The sequence below is a fragment of the Fundulus heteroclitus genome, chromosome 13, assembly GCF_011125445.2.
Source record: "Fundulus heteroclitus isolate FHET01 chromosome 13, MU-UCD_Fhet_4.1, whole genome shotgun sequence".
Classification (NCBI taxonomy): domain Eukaryota; kingdom Metazoa; phylum Chordata; class Actinopteri; order Cyprinodontiformes; family Fundulidae; genus Fundulus; species Fundulus heteroclitus.
Window position 1 is genome coordinate 16,459,061 of NC_046373.1, and position 14,098 is coordinate 16,473,158.

The 14,098-nt window shown below is 39.9% G+C and overlaps 1 protein-coding gene across 2 annotated transcripts in view; it reads left to right on the top strand.

Moving 5' to 3' along the window:
* Positions 1-14,098, top strand: part of pag1 (phosphoprotein membrane anchor with glycosphingolipid microdomains 1) — a 95,428-nt gene that overhangs the window by 1,304 nt on the left and 80,026 nt on the right. The window lies entirely within an intron of this gene.

A 14,098-nucleotide genomic window follows, 5' to 3' on the forward strand; every position in this document is an offset into this window, starting at 1 on the left:
GCGTCTTCAAAAAATGTTTTACTTGTCTAAATAATTCAAAAATATAAACTGTATTATAGCTTTATTACATGCAGGGTAATATATTTCACACTATTGTTTCTGCTAATAATGATGATTATAGAGTAGGCTACAAGGTAATCCAGCTTTTTAGAATAGAGCCTGAGACCAATAAGATAGATTATATTTAATACAGAATAGCAGGCCTACTGAAAACTATGTCCATGTACTGTACAGTATGCGCGGGGCATGGAGGAGATCAGGCTTCACCTTCTGCTGAAGTATTCTAGGAAGGCCAGGTTGCTTAAATAGCAGGCATACCATGGTTCAGCTGCACCCATTCATCGAATTCATCAAATTCTTCAGTCGGGTTGGCTTTAGAAGCCTCTCAAGGCTGTGGCTGTGGCTGCACCTTTTATTTCTACCACAGTTTTTCCTTTCTCTCAATTTTCCAACATTATGCTAGGATGCCGCCCCGTTTCGTGGCATACCCTCCTTGTTTAGGGAGTCTGCTGTCTTGATTTTGTAGGGCATAACATCGCCAGGACGTAACATTTATAATCTGTTTAAATGTTCATTTGTCCTGTGTAATATGCTAACATTCCAAGAGATTCCGTTTAGGTTTTCATCGGGGGTCATTATCATCAAAACTGAGACATCACCCTTTACGTAATGATGAATTAAGTACCGAAAACCTTTCGATGAAATGATAATATTCTCGTTTTTTTGGAGATGTGCCCGTTGGTACCTGATGAGGAAACAAATTAACTAACAGATTATCTGGTTGATTTTTAGATCATTCAGGGGTCAGAAAGGGCTTTCTCGCAGCAGAACTTCTTAAATGCCACAATCAGAAAGGAAGGAAAACAAACGAGAAATGATATTCTTAGCGCGTCTACGTTTTCAAGCCGTTTTTTGAAAAAGGGAAGATGCAGCGCACGACGCCAATCCTGCGGTTGGAGCACGGGCTGCAGCAGCTGCAGACTCACAGATGGAAGCGCACCTCTATGCAAGCTTGAGTTTCATAAACATCTCACTTCAGTCCCGAGTGACCCCCCCCCCAACCCCCCCAACCCCTTTCCTCCACCTGGATTCAGCGCTGTCATGCATGCTTGCACGGCCAAACGCGCCTCGCTGTACTGCGTGTGCACATCATGTAGTATGCAGATGAGACGCGCTCTCCATTCCACTACGGATCCGTCCTTCTGCTCACCTGCCAAATAAACCCCCCTTTTTCACACCCTGGCGGTTCTCATTTATCTTTCTCACACACACACACACACACACACACACACACACACACACACACACACACACACACACACACACACACACACACACACTGGAACAGAGCCGACAGAAGCCCCCTCCTTCAGCTCCTGTTGATGTGCTCAGTTGTTGAATGTGCTGGCAGATACCCCGCAGCAGCCTGGCTGTCACACAAGTTGACATTCACTTCAGCAAACACAATTTGCACTTTGTTTTAGCTCGCCTTCGCATTCGCAGCCCTTTCCCCGCGCGGCATGCTAAACATTAATGACTCTCTCCCTCTCTCCCTTTCTGGCAGCATCTTTTGATAGACGCACGGTAAATGATGAATAGCCACTTCTGTCTGGAAGCTGGTTTCTGTTTAGACAATTGTCTTAAGAACACATTTCTGTGTCTATTTCCAAACCCCCCCTGAATGACGCGCCGACAATAAACCCCGTTCGGTATTTAAAAAAAAAACACATGGAAGCTGAAGGATTTGCGCCATATGAAAACATCTCGAGAGGCCATTATGTGGCGCATTGTGCGGACGTGCCGGGGAGGCTTTTGCGGCTTTACAACGCGCACATGTCAGAGGGGTCAGAGCGGGAAGTCTGCTGCGCGCCGCTAAATCCCCGTCGCTCTGTAAGCAACTGTGGCAGCAAAAAGGCGAATGCTTTGTGGCGGTTTTAACGCGCCGGTGTTTTATAGCGGGCCGCTAATGCTGGAATCTGGACAGAGATCAGGGTGGGCGCTTGCAGCTGTTGTGCGAAAGGCGGCGGGAGATGAGCTGGAAGCGGAAGAGGACAGGGGTGCGCTGCTAAACTGTGTCTATTAGAAGATGTAAGACCACTGGAAGGAACACCCTGGTTAAATCACGGTTAGATTACCTCCTTTTAAATAAACTCTATACTGAGTCATCACTCATACCCTTATCTTTACGCTGCTTTACACTTTAAACCAGATGTTTATCTACACTTTTTTTCTCATAGTCAATTCATTGTCGGGGTAAGATTACCTTCTGCTGGCTGGACGGCAAATTAAGGAGTGTAATAATCATACTTTCTTCAACATCTGCGTTTTAATGGAAGACACAATGAGACATGGCTGCAGTTGATATGACCTGCGAGAGAGAGAGAGAGAGAGAGAGAGAGAGAGAGAGATCAAGACTTCAAGCAGATAACAGGATGCAAAACGAAGTGCTGTAAAGTTGCTCTGTTTTATCCTGTGTTCATTCTTCTTAGCTAATGTGACTGCTACATCTAGTTTAAAATTTGAATCCTAGCATAAAAACTACAATATCTAGACCGTTTGTACTTGAACTGAATTATTCTACAGTAATCATGCAACCTTTACAATGGTTTGCTTTAGAAGTCTCCTCTATTATTTAGTTTAAGATTGTCTTAAAAAAACATACATACACACACACACACACACGTGTGTATATATATATATATATATATATATATATATATATATATATATATATATATATATATATATATATATATATACATTTGTGAGAAGGGGGACAGGAGCGCCCAGGGCCCCAATAATGCAGAAGCTGCCACTGCTGGTTAAAAAATTATTATAAGCGAGCTTATAAGTAATACAGTAAAGATTATAAGTAATACAATCAGTGGTGGGTCCAAGTTTAGTATTGCCCACTGGTATCCTTTGTATTTATGATATGAATAATTTCCCCCTGGGATTAATAATGGCCTTTTTCAGTTGCCTGCAGTTTACAGAACAAAACATTTCGGCCATCTTTTTTGTCCCACAAATCCCAAAATCTCTAAATATATCCGTTTTGCCTAATCACGGCAGAAGAAAAACGTTGACTGATTGACATAAATAAGATCAGATTAAGCCATTGCTAGTATTTGCCGCCTCTTAAAGTGTTTCCAGTGGACATCTATTTGTATGTCTGCGCTCATTAAAACGTCTCTGCTGCATGCGGAGCGGTACCTGTTCTGCAAAAGGATAAACTGTAATCGCTCCCTCTCGGACCGGTTGGCGGGCAGCGCTTCATCACTGCCTGTCGAGACGTCGTTTAGCAGACTACACACATTTCACAGTCACTTAGGCTTTAACAAGCGGGAACACCATCCCCATCATTCGAAGGCAAACAGTGGAGCCCTGGCCCCAGATTTTACAATTACGCCGCACGCCCTGTTTGACACTCCTGTCCATCTGAGGTGCGCACACCTGAGGGAATTAAACCGAAGATTGAGTCTGGAGGAGGGCGCGCTGCTCTGACTAGCAATGAGTGCTGGGGAAATGTCCAGCTTCCTGTGCGCCTGAGCAGAATTCAGTCATCAGAACTGACAAGAAAAACAGTTCTTCGCGGTTAGGTTGCTTCATCCTCGCACCTTATGTTAGCGGTTTCATTAAAATCACACAGTGGTAATGGCTGCATGAGAAGTTCCTTGAAGTTTTTTTGTTTTTGTTTTTTTTAAAGTATGGCCCAGTTGCACTAGGTGTGGGTTTGTGAGAGAAACGAACCGCTTGCAGTAAAATATACTCTTGCAGCCTGCGGTTTTTAAGCAGGAAGCACACCGTGGGTTCACGTATCGCCCCGAGAACGCTTAACCTGTAAAATAAGGATCAGTGCTGCAGCTTCTCAGCCGGGGGCAGAGCTTCTGCTTCGAGCTAGAACGGGCGTTCTCACCACTCGAAGGAAGCAACAAAACCTCGCCTTACCATAAAGTTACGCCGTAGCCATCTGAGCTCTCTGTTTTTAATGCTGCTGTGGGATCTGTGCATGCCGGCCGTTTTGCTGCGTTGATAAGTTGTTTCCCTGCTCCGAGGTCCTCCTTGGAAGCACAGACATCACTGCTGGAGGGAAGATCAAATGTTAGGAGAGTTATTTGTGGTGGCATAATGAGGCTGATCTGTGGTGGCTCTCTGGTTGTTGTAAAACCGACTGGTTCGCTGTTGAAGTCAACTAGAACCGACTCTGGGACCAAACCCCGTGAGAGCAATGCAGCCGATTCTGTTAAAAAGGAGAAGGTTTAAGCATCTTACTTAATCTACTTTGGTCAGCAAATATAGTTCATGCCGCCTTAATATAAAAAAAACCCACATTATTTATGTGATTATTGTAATGGGAAAAGCCCTTCTTGTCACCCTCTGCCTCCAACGTTTTGTTTTAGCTCCCGCCTCTCGAATGTCACCGCTTATTAGAAAAGGCTCCTGTCTGTGAAAAGCATCATGCCCTCCTTAATCATGTTGCTCTTTTTTTCTTTTCTTTTTTGTATTATTAAGACTAATCTAACATCATAATACATACTGGCAAGTTTGCCAGTATGTAAGATAAAGCTTACATAGGGACAAAACAACATATCAGCAGAAAAAGGGGTTATTTCTTTCAAGTCATTTATTTTGCATCTTTAGTGGTCAATAAAGTAAAAAAAAAAAAAACATTGCAAACATAATTTAAATAAGATTTTATTCAGGTTTTAATATGACGTCTGGTTATTCCCAATATTCTTCTCCCTTCTGAATTGCATATCTTAAAAGAAAATATAAGTTGTTCATTTTTGTGAATTCCCAGATTTTTTTTTTTTCATTTGATGATTGTTGGAGGTTCTTTATTGAGCCAGTTTTTAGTTACAGCTTTTTTTTTTTTTTTTACTACCACCCAGTAGTATTTGCAATACACATCTTACCCCTTTCTTGAGCCCACCTGGTACATTTACTAAATGTATAACATTGAAGGTAAAGTTGATCTTTGTTCTTCTGATGATGGATCTGATCACTGACATAACGAGGAGATAACAGGACAATCCTAGAATAAGTAGAACTGACCCTAACACCCATGCTTACCTTTCCTGTTGACTAATTGCTTAGTTTCGAGGGTAACAAAGAACCTTGGACTGTTTCTCCATGACCGTTCTCTCCACAGATTAGAAGCTGTCTGGGAACGGTTTGTGTGCTTAGCCTGCTTTCGGACATGTCTTAGAGTTGAGAGGCAGTTAATACAAGAGAGCTGGTGGTTAGAGAACTAATAACCAGGTAGAGAACCTAGTGCAGCAAGATTTATTGCTTTACATAGGCGGGATGAGTCGCTTAAACAGAAATCAGGAAGTTTAACTGTATTACAGTAAGTTCATTATTTTCTTCTTTTGAGCCTTAGTCTGCCAGGGGTTTTGAAATCTTATTATACTAATATTTATTGTCTTACTAATTATACTATCTAAGGTTAAATAAAAGGTCACAATCCAGTTCTTGACTGAAATAAAAAGGAGTTGTTTGGAGCGATTACTTTAAAGCAGTTTTGTCACTGAGCAAAATTGCTTTGCAGACCACGTGGCCAGCCTTTTACATCCTTAAAGGCCAGTTTACAGCGGCAGCTTTTCTCAAATAAAATGCAGCTTTTTGGTTTGGATTTGGTGGCTCTGCAGCCAGATGCTCATTTTTTTGCATGAAGCACCCTTCTGACGGTCTCACTGTAATTATTAGTCCTATAAATGTAAACGCAACTGAAGAAATGGTCAAAAGCTGGAGACGTATAGTTGGCAAAACGTACGGTTTATTGTTTTTCGTCAACGCTATAATCAAAAATGAATGTTTATTCTGAAAAGTGTTATGGATCATAAAAGATCAGCACCTGTAGATTTATAATGAATTAACATAACTGCATCAGATTGTTTAAAAAAGTCACAGGCTTTTATTTTTGAATGTGATGTCCTGGCTTACACCGCTAACTCATTACAAATAGGCCTAGTTCAATCACTGAAGTGCTTTGGATCCGTTTTTGTGCTTTTATGAGAATGAGGAAATTTTTTGAAACAATGAAGTGTTTTCAGGAACATTTTGTAACAACAAACAGATTGTTTTTTTCCTCTTTTTGAGACAAAGCGTTCGTTTGGACGGGGCCAGATTCCAGCGGTGAATCAGTACTAAGGCTACACCTAGTTCCTATAAACCTTTGGTTTTCGACAGTCTGATGGGCAAATCGTAGTCACATCTTTCCATAATTGTCTCATCCAGCTAGTATTTCATCATATTGTATATGTCATGCACACATATATCTTGACATAGGCAGTGGGGTTTATTAACCGTGTTTCATACAACAAGCGGGGAGTGGGAACGTTTCACAATCCCAATCAGGTGATCTGATTGGTTCTGGCAGTGTTTACAGCAGGAGTCATGGCGATTCCTAAAGAACTGAATCAGAAATGGTGTCGTAATATACAGACACATTTTGGCTGGAAGTGATGCGTTGAATTACCCGACTTCTGACTGCCAATATCAAAATAAACGGTAACAACGTAAGAGACATTAGGAATATGTTCTTCCAGTGCTAATCAGTTTTTTTTTTTTTGTTAGGACTCCCGCTGAGCGGTTTTACCCTTTTCTTTTAAATTAGCAGATCAAGGGCAAAGCTCATTCTGGAGTTTACATATGTCAATTGCTTAATTTTGATTGGTTGTCAGCCTCTATAAGCCAGACCCTAGCGTTTCATTCCTCTGGAGACTTGGCACAAAGAAAAATCCAGTTTATCTGTGCCAGAACCAGTGCCTACAGTGGTTGAAAGACGAATAGCTGGTGCTCAGCAAGCACTAGCACCACTTTAGGACTGGAACTGTTTAGGTTCTCAATGTATTTGGGTTTTATCTTGACACAAGCTATATATTGCTATATTTAAATTTAAAATGACCCCTGCATTAATGTTTAACCCTGTGGTGGTGAACCGGGACTCAGACACTGACCTCTCTTTCACAAAGCATCAGGATAAAAGCAAACCTTACAGCTGTCCTTCCTCGTCAGCCAGCAGTAGCGCTGAATCTATTCAGTCCAGCTCCAAAACACAGCTTATGCTTTCATTTGGCCTCTCTGTGTGAAAAAGCTCCATCTCTGGGACAAGTAATGTACAGCGTGTGACTACTGAGCAGAGCACAAAGATATCAACCACAAAACAGAAACAAAAAACAGAGTAAACGGAATATAAGCGCTCACATATGAAGACACGAGGCCAGTTTTCTGTGGCGAGGCTCAAGATTTCCAGTTTCACATGCAGCACTCGACTAAAGGGCTATTTCGCAGCTTCCACCCGAGACAAGCTGATTCAAAATCTAACACACCATGAATACTCACAATTTGACTGAAATGGAAAGGTAATAAATAAAAAAAACACGATTATTTAAAATCTATAATTAGTGTAGAGTAATCTGGTCCAGGTTTAAGTTTTCTGGGTCGGTGTTTGTCAACCCTGGTCCTCATTTCACACTGCCCGGCATGTTCTAGTGGTTTCTCTGCTTTAACACACCTGACTCAAACAATTGCAGTTCAGCAAAGGCCTGTTATCAACTGAAATAACGTGTGCTGAACCAGGGAAACACCCAAAACAGTTTTTTTTTAGCAGGACCCCATGTAAGGAGAGCCGACACCCAAATGCCAAAAAACTGAAGCAAGTTTGACATAGTGAGGCGCAGACATTTTAATATCCCAGAGTTTGTTTTTTTTAACTCTGCAATCAGAATGTTTTCCCATCCTTTGTACATTAATGTAATACCGTCTCCTACTCTGAACCAGCGGTTATTCTTGTCGGGCCGTTTAATTTTGATTGCAAACTAAAGAGTTTTCAGGACTGGAACAGGGAAGATGGAGCGAGCGATGCGTTCAGGGGCATTAGGGAAAACTACTCTTCCACAGCTTTATATCCAGAAGGGATCGCCATGGAAATGTATTGTTATATTGATGATGGTAATTTTCTTTTATGACGTAGATCCCCATGTTTTCGAAATATTGATATGTCGGGCCGCCCTGAAACTGCTCTGGTTTTGCATTTATTCCTACAACTTACTGTAGCTTCTAGAATACATTTTGTGTTTAGGTGAAGTACTGCATCTGAGGGGGGAAATCTACCTTGAATTAGATTTTCAAATAAGGTTTCGCATACGCAGAAGTCTCTCTATGTCACAACTGAATGAACAAATGGTAAAATACGCTGTATCTTAGGGAAGTTCCCATCACTTTTCCCCCAAAATCGTGGGTGCAATTCCTCTAATGTAGGGGTTTACCAAAGGCCGCTTGAGTTAGATTGTGGTCACTGCTTCACAGACATATGTGCTGCTATGCTTCTTTATCTCTTATTTGAATCTGTAATTTTGTTAAGTGAGGTCTCTAATTTCAGATGGAAATAGAATTTTGTGCTGGTGGAATAAGAAGCGTCAGTCTTTTTAAGTTATGGATTATTTGGGGTAATTTAGTATTTTTGTCCAGCTTATAAAGACTAGAAGGATCACAGAAAGGAAAAGGAGAGACATAAGCAGATTCAGTTAGGCAGCAATAAAAAGATGGAGCAATATCGATCTGCCATGTCTGGGTTAGGTTATCGTTGCTTCTCCTCTTTTGCGCCTCAACAAGACTAACCGTCGTGAAATTGATTTTTAATTTGCCTCTGTCATTCTAAAGGGCACTTTGTGTTTTTTTTTTTTTTATTCTTATGTTTTTATGTTAATCCCATTTGTTGCACTTCAGATGAATTTTGCAAAGCAGTCAAAGAATCCAATATGCTTCTTTGACTTTCTTTCATTTTTATTTGCTTAAGCAAAATCCCGGCAGGTAAAGCAGGGAAAACACCTAATGTTGAGCTGTGTCAAAATATTACAGGCAATCAGTGACAGGGTGAATTATTAAACCTGTCTTCCCCAACATGTGCACAAATATGGAAAAATCTAGTGTTCAACAAGGATGTAAACGCCTAACTTGATAAACACAAGTTTAGCATTAACTTCACCGGTTAGATTGTTATTCGTTAGCGAAGCCATTCTGAAGCACTGTGTGTACGTCTCCCATCTCGCTGTTTTATTCTTTCCCCAGTTTCACGTCTGTTAAAATGTTTCACCATGCTGTTCCTCGGGTTTTAAGCCTTTTTACTGAGTTTCCAGTAAAAGGAAACTCTGGAGGGAAAGATGATTTCTCCAGCTGAACAGAGAAAAGAGCAGCCTGACACTCTCACATCTGTTGCTGTGCACTGCTGCTCAGCTGGGTGACAGAAGGCTACTGCACTTTTCTCTCGCCTATAATACCGTCACATTTGGCTGTTTGGAAACATACTTTAGTCTTGTGAAAAACTAAAGTAGCGAAAAAGCAGTGACTGCAGGCAAGCTAATGGGGCAGATAGCCTGACCGATTAATAGATTAATCGCTTGTTAGGCACCAAGGGTTACTCCATGAAAATGTAAAATTCTCTGTGAGACAACCATGTTTCTTTAGAACTGCTGAAATCTGCAAGTTTTAACATTTTTTTTTTATTTATTTTAGCTTAATTCTATATATTAATACAGGAAAAGGGAATTTAAAAGACAATATAATTGTCAAAATGCAAAATTATTTAGCAGCATTGATGAAAAGGCAGTTAGTAGACCCAGAGAAAAGCAAATAAAGATCAGAGGAATGCTTCTCTCTGATGGATAAAATTATAGTTTTGTGTCTTAACTCTGTGCCTTACTGTCGTTTCATTCAGGGAAATTAATGAGGCAATGTCTCGACTGCAGTCACTAGGCAGAGTTTGTCCTGTATCTGGGTGTTCTGCATCTTCATCTGAATACCTTTAGCCTCAAGGACGACACGCAAATGCGCCTCTGCGTCTTTTCGCCGGCTGACGCTCCAAGGTTCTGCGCCCAGCGGTCCATGTCTACTACCTATTCTATTCAAAAGTGTGGACCCTTTTGCTAAAAGTATTCATGGCTAGGGTCCAGTAATGTGCCCTGACCTGCTGCACCAGATTTGTGCTTTAAAGTAAATTTGTGGTAATTTTCTATACCGATCCTGGTTATTTTAGCAGGCCTAGTGAAGTTCAGGGACACTGAAAATGCCATTAAAGGGAAATAATATCACCGTCAAGAGGATTAAACCCTCAAAAGGATCCGGTCAGTTTAAAGGCTGACATGTGGTATGCAGTTATCGAGTCCAGAATTTGGTAGCCATTTTCAGGTTAGCAGTTGGAATGGATGTACTGGGCTTGACTTATTGCTTTATATATTGCTTTAAAACAACCCAGCTAAGGCAACCAAAAGCACTTAACAGCAAAATACATAAAAAACATACAGCCATAAAAGCAGACAACAGGAACATGGCCTGGATGAAATATTTTGACAGACAGTTGGGTGAAAGTGGAACCATTTTGAGACTCTGAGCTGTCTAAGTGAGTCTTCAAAAAAAAAATTTGAGCTTATGGCAACAATTAAGGACAAGGAAGGCAGGTATGTGATGGTAAAAGGCAGACTTGGAGGGGGGGGGGGGGAGTTTATATATTTGTATAAAGTATATATTCCCCCAGTGCTAAATCTGACTATATAAATATACCACAAAAAGCTGTGGCAGAGAGTCAAGGAATACTTATTTGTGGCGGTGATCTAAAACAAACATTATTGCACCAAGAGAAGAATAATTTGCTTAAAAATGTCCACATAACAAAATTACCAAGTGAGTAATTTATCAGCCGTTTTATTGTTTATTGTTAATCATATCAGGCTCTCTAGTCAATTTAATAGCACATTTTGAAAATAACAATCTTTAATCAGTTATTAAAATACTTTTCACTAAGCCCAGATGTCTGTATTAAATTCAAGTGAAATATTCTTACTTGTTAGTAAAAAGTTTTTAAATTTTTTTTTAAGCATAAAGTTTCTGCTTAGTTGTGTGTGTGTGTGTTTTTTTTAAATGAAGGCAACAACAACAACAAAAAAAAACATGACTTAGAAACAATGCATAATTTCATTTTCATTTGGCCACACGTTCCTTAGTGCACACGCATTCTTCTCGTGCTTTAAAAAAAAAGCAAGCTGGAACAACCTTTACGAGAAGCTGCTGAGCTCATTATGTCAGTATGTCAAACTCCGAGGCTCGTAGTCACAGATGTGTGTGCGTTTGCAAACACCCAGCGATGAAGGGGAACTTGTTCTTCCTGATGTACAGTGGTTGAATTCCTGCCTGATCATGCCCAGAGATATAAAACCTTACAAACAAAACATAAATCCAAATACAAAACAGAAAACATATTCAGACATATAGGAAACGTAAGTATATACATGCACACACATAGGTGTCTAAAATTACAGAGACACGTTTGTATTCCGGATGCAGCATTTATAGTCGCGAATCTTGATTTGGCACAGCTTTCACTTGTTGGTGTAAATGTGTTAAATGCTTTTTTAATATAGTGTTACAAACAGACCCTTTAGTTGCACTCAAGTGGTTCTTCATAGTTTTGTCTTGATAGTTTTAAAACTTCTGCTTTAACTACTTTGCTGCTTCACTGCACTTAAAGTTTCCTTAATGCTGTGTAAAGAGGAAGGACGACATGCAGCAGTATATTTTACTCAGCTGAACATTTTCAGTACAATTTAATAAGCTCCATCACAAGGAAGGTTCAGAGGGAAATTCAAGTTCCTCTTTCTAGAAATTCTACCCAACAGAATTTATTATATATTATAAAACTTAACTTGTAGGGGGATATGACTTGCATGCTTGTTGTTGATTGGGTAAAACTGATAAAATAATAAATGAATGAATTAATTAATTAAAACCAGCAAGTGGAGGCAGGACATAAAGGGGGTGATGTGCTCACATATTTGGGTGTCGGTTAAAAGATGAGCAGCTACATTTTGGATCAATTGAAGCGTGCTAAGGGATGACTGAGAGACACATGCATAAGAAGCGTTGTCTTTTTAAATTCTTGACATGATGAAACCGTTTGTCTCAAGATCAGCACAGTTTAAATAAAGCTTAGTTTTTGCTAAAAACAAAAGTAGTGAAAGTTACATTTGAAAACTAAATCAACTTGTTTCTTGAATTTAAACTTGTTAAGAATCCCTCCCAGATTTCTTACAGTGTCACTAAATTTGAAATCCAGACCATGGATGTCAGTGGTGGGATTCTCACCAAACAAAATGTATCTGTTAATTCAAAAACAGGTAATTTTGGTTTAATTACTGTTTTACTGCAGATATGTTGACCTGGTTTTAAAGACAGATAAATCTGAAGATCGTCGGCTGTTGAAACCACTTTAAGCATTAAGCAATCCAAGGGGAGCAGATCTTCATCAGTGCAGAGAGAGCATCTGCATAGTGTAGTGAGAAAAGCCCTGGTATTTTGTAAATAAACAGCAGTTCTGTAAATATATTTTTTTCTACACTGCTATTGATTAAATTTACAATAATTCAGATTAATATGATTTAATATATTTTTTAAGCTTCCATGTATAAATTGTTCATACTAAATATTGACTCAAATGACCAAAGACCTTCAAATAAAACCTCCACTTAGAGAAAAGAGGAGCGAAAAACAGGAATATGGTAAAAAAAAAGTACCTAAAGGAAAGTGAAATACATAGATTAATTACTCACCAACTGATGTTTTTCAGCATTTGTTTCTGTTAACTATGAAGATAAGAGTATTAGACCAATAAAAAATATTTTTTTAATGCAGACATCTAGGCTTAATGAAACCATACCTCTCAACTTTTGACGACTGTTTAGAGTGAGATTGTTGACGGGGGGTGGGGGGGGGTTGTGCTGTTGGTCGATTCAAGAACACATGACGACTTACCATTTAATTCGCACGCAACACGGACCGTAGAACTGTTTGACTTTGGATGAGGGAAACTTGTTTGCGCGGCGGCGGTCCTTGCAGCTGTGTTACCTCTACTACTGGACGTGCGGAAACCATTGTACCGCAAATTGGTTCCGCCATGACGCGAAGCGTCCGTACGCGTGCGTTTCAAGAGTGAGATTTTCATTGTAAGATTGAGATTTTCAAAGTAATGCGTGTGAGCGTGTGCAATTGATGAAATGCGTGTGTCACACGGTCAATGCGTGAGAGTTGAGAGCTATGATGAAACGTATTTTCATAACTGATTAAAGATTATTTTCAAAACGTGCTATTAAATTAACCAGAGAGCATCGTCTCAATACATGATTACATTTATTTGATCTAATTAACAACATACAATAAAACGGCTGATAAATTACTTACTTGGTAATTTTGCTATGTTGATATTTTTAAGCAAATGATTTTTCTCTTGGTGCAATAATGTTTGTTTCAAAGTCTCCCTTGTGTTTCCGTGCTTTTCCATTTATTTTCACATATTTTTGTTTCAATTTCTTTAAGTAATTTATCACTAGCTGCAAAATATAATGTGGGAATATTATGAAAGGTAACTAAAAAGATTTCTTGATTTTCCTAGTTTAAGATTTCAGCAAATGGGAAATTCTGGTCAAATGGGAAGTGCCGTTCGCACACCATCACTTTTAACACTTTCATTAGTGACATGGGACATGTCTGGTGTGTCTCGTGTATGACCGAGATGTTAACATATGGTAATCAATGTTTAGTTGGATGCTGGGTTAGAAGGTTGAGGGTGAAGCCAGGTGAGAGAATGTCTAGTGGTTTGCCTGGACTGTCCTTGTCCCCTTAATGAAGCTGCTGATGCAGCAGTTGTACTTGCAGCTGTATTCTGCAGGGATGAGATGCTGTAATCTCCTTCACAGTAAGGATCCTCATTTTACACAGTGCAGCGAGGAAACACTGCAGGGAGGACACACACACGTTTTACCCTCATGCCTTTAAAGGACAGGCGTGTACTCACAGGTCTGCATGCACGCTTTTTGCACATGTAACGAGCCTTATCTGTATTCTCTACAGGACTTGCGTGTTCTCTCGTTGGAAAATAACTTGGTGTTTCTTGAAGAATAATTTTCTGTTTGGCTCCATGTTGGACTGAACCTTGTGTTCTGTGTTTGCGAGCTGGCCTTCATCTGTAACTGCAGCTCTGACTGTGTTTCTCCAGGCTTTTTTTTTTTTTTTTTTTGTCTGTGAAGAAACAAGCAAGCACTTGCTT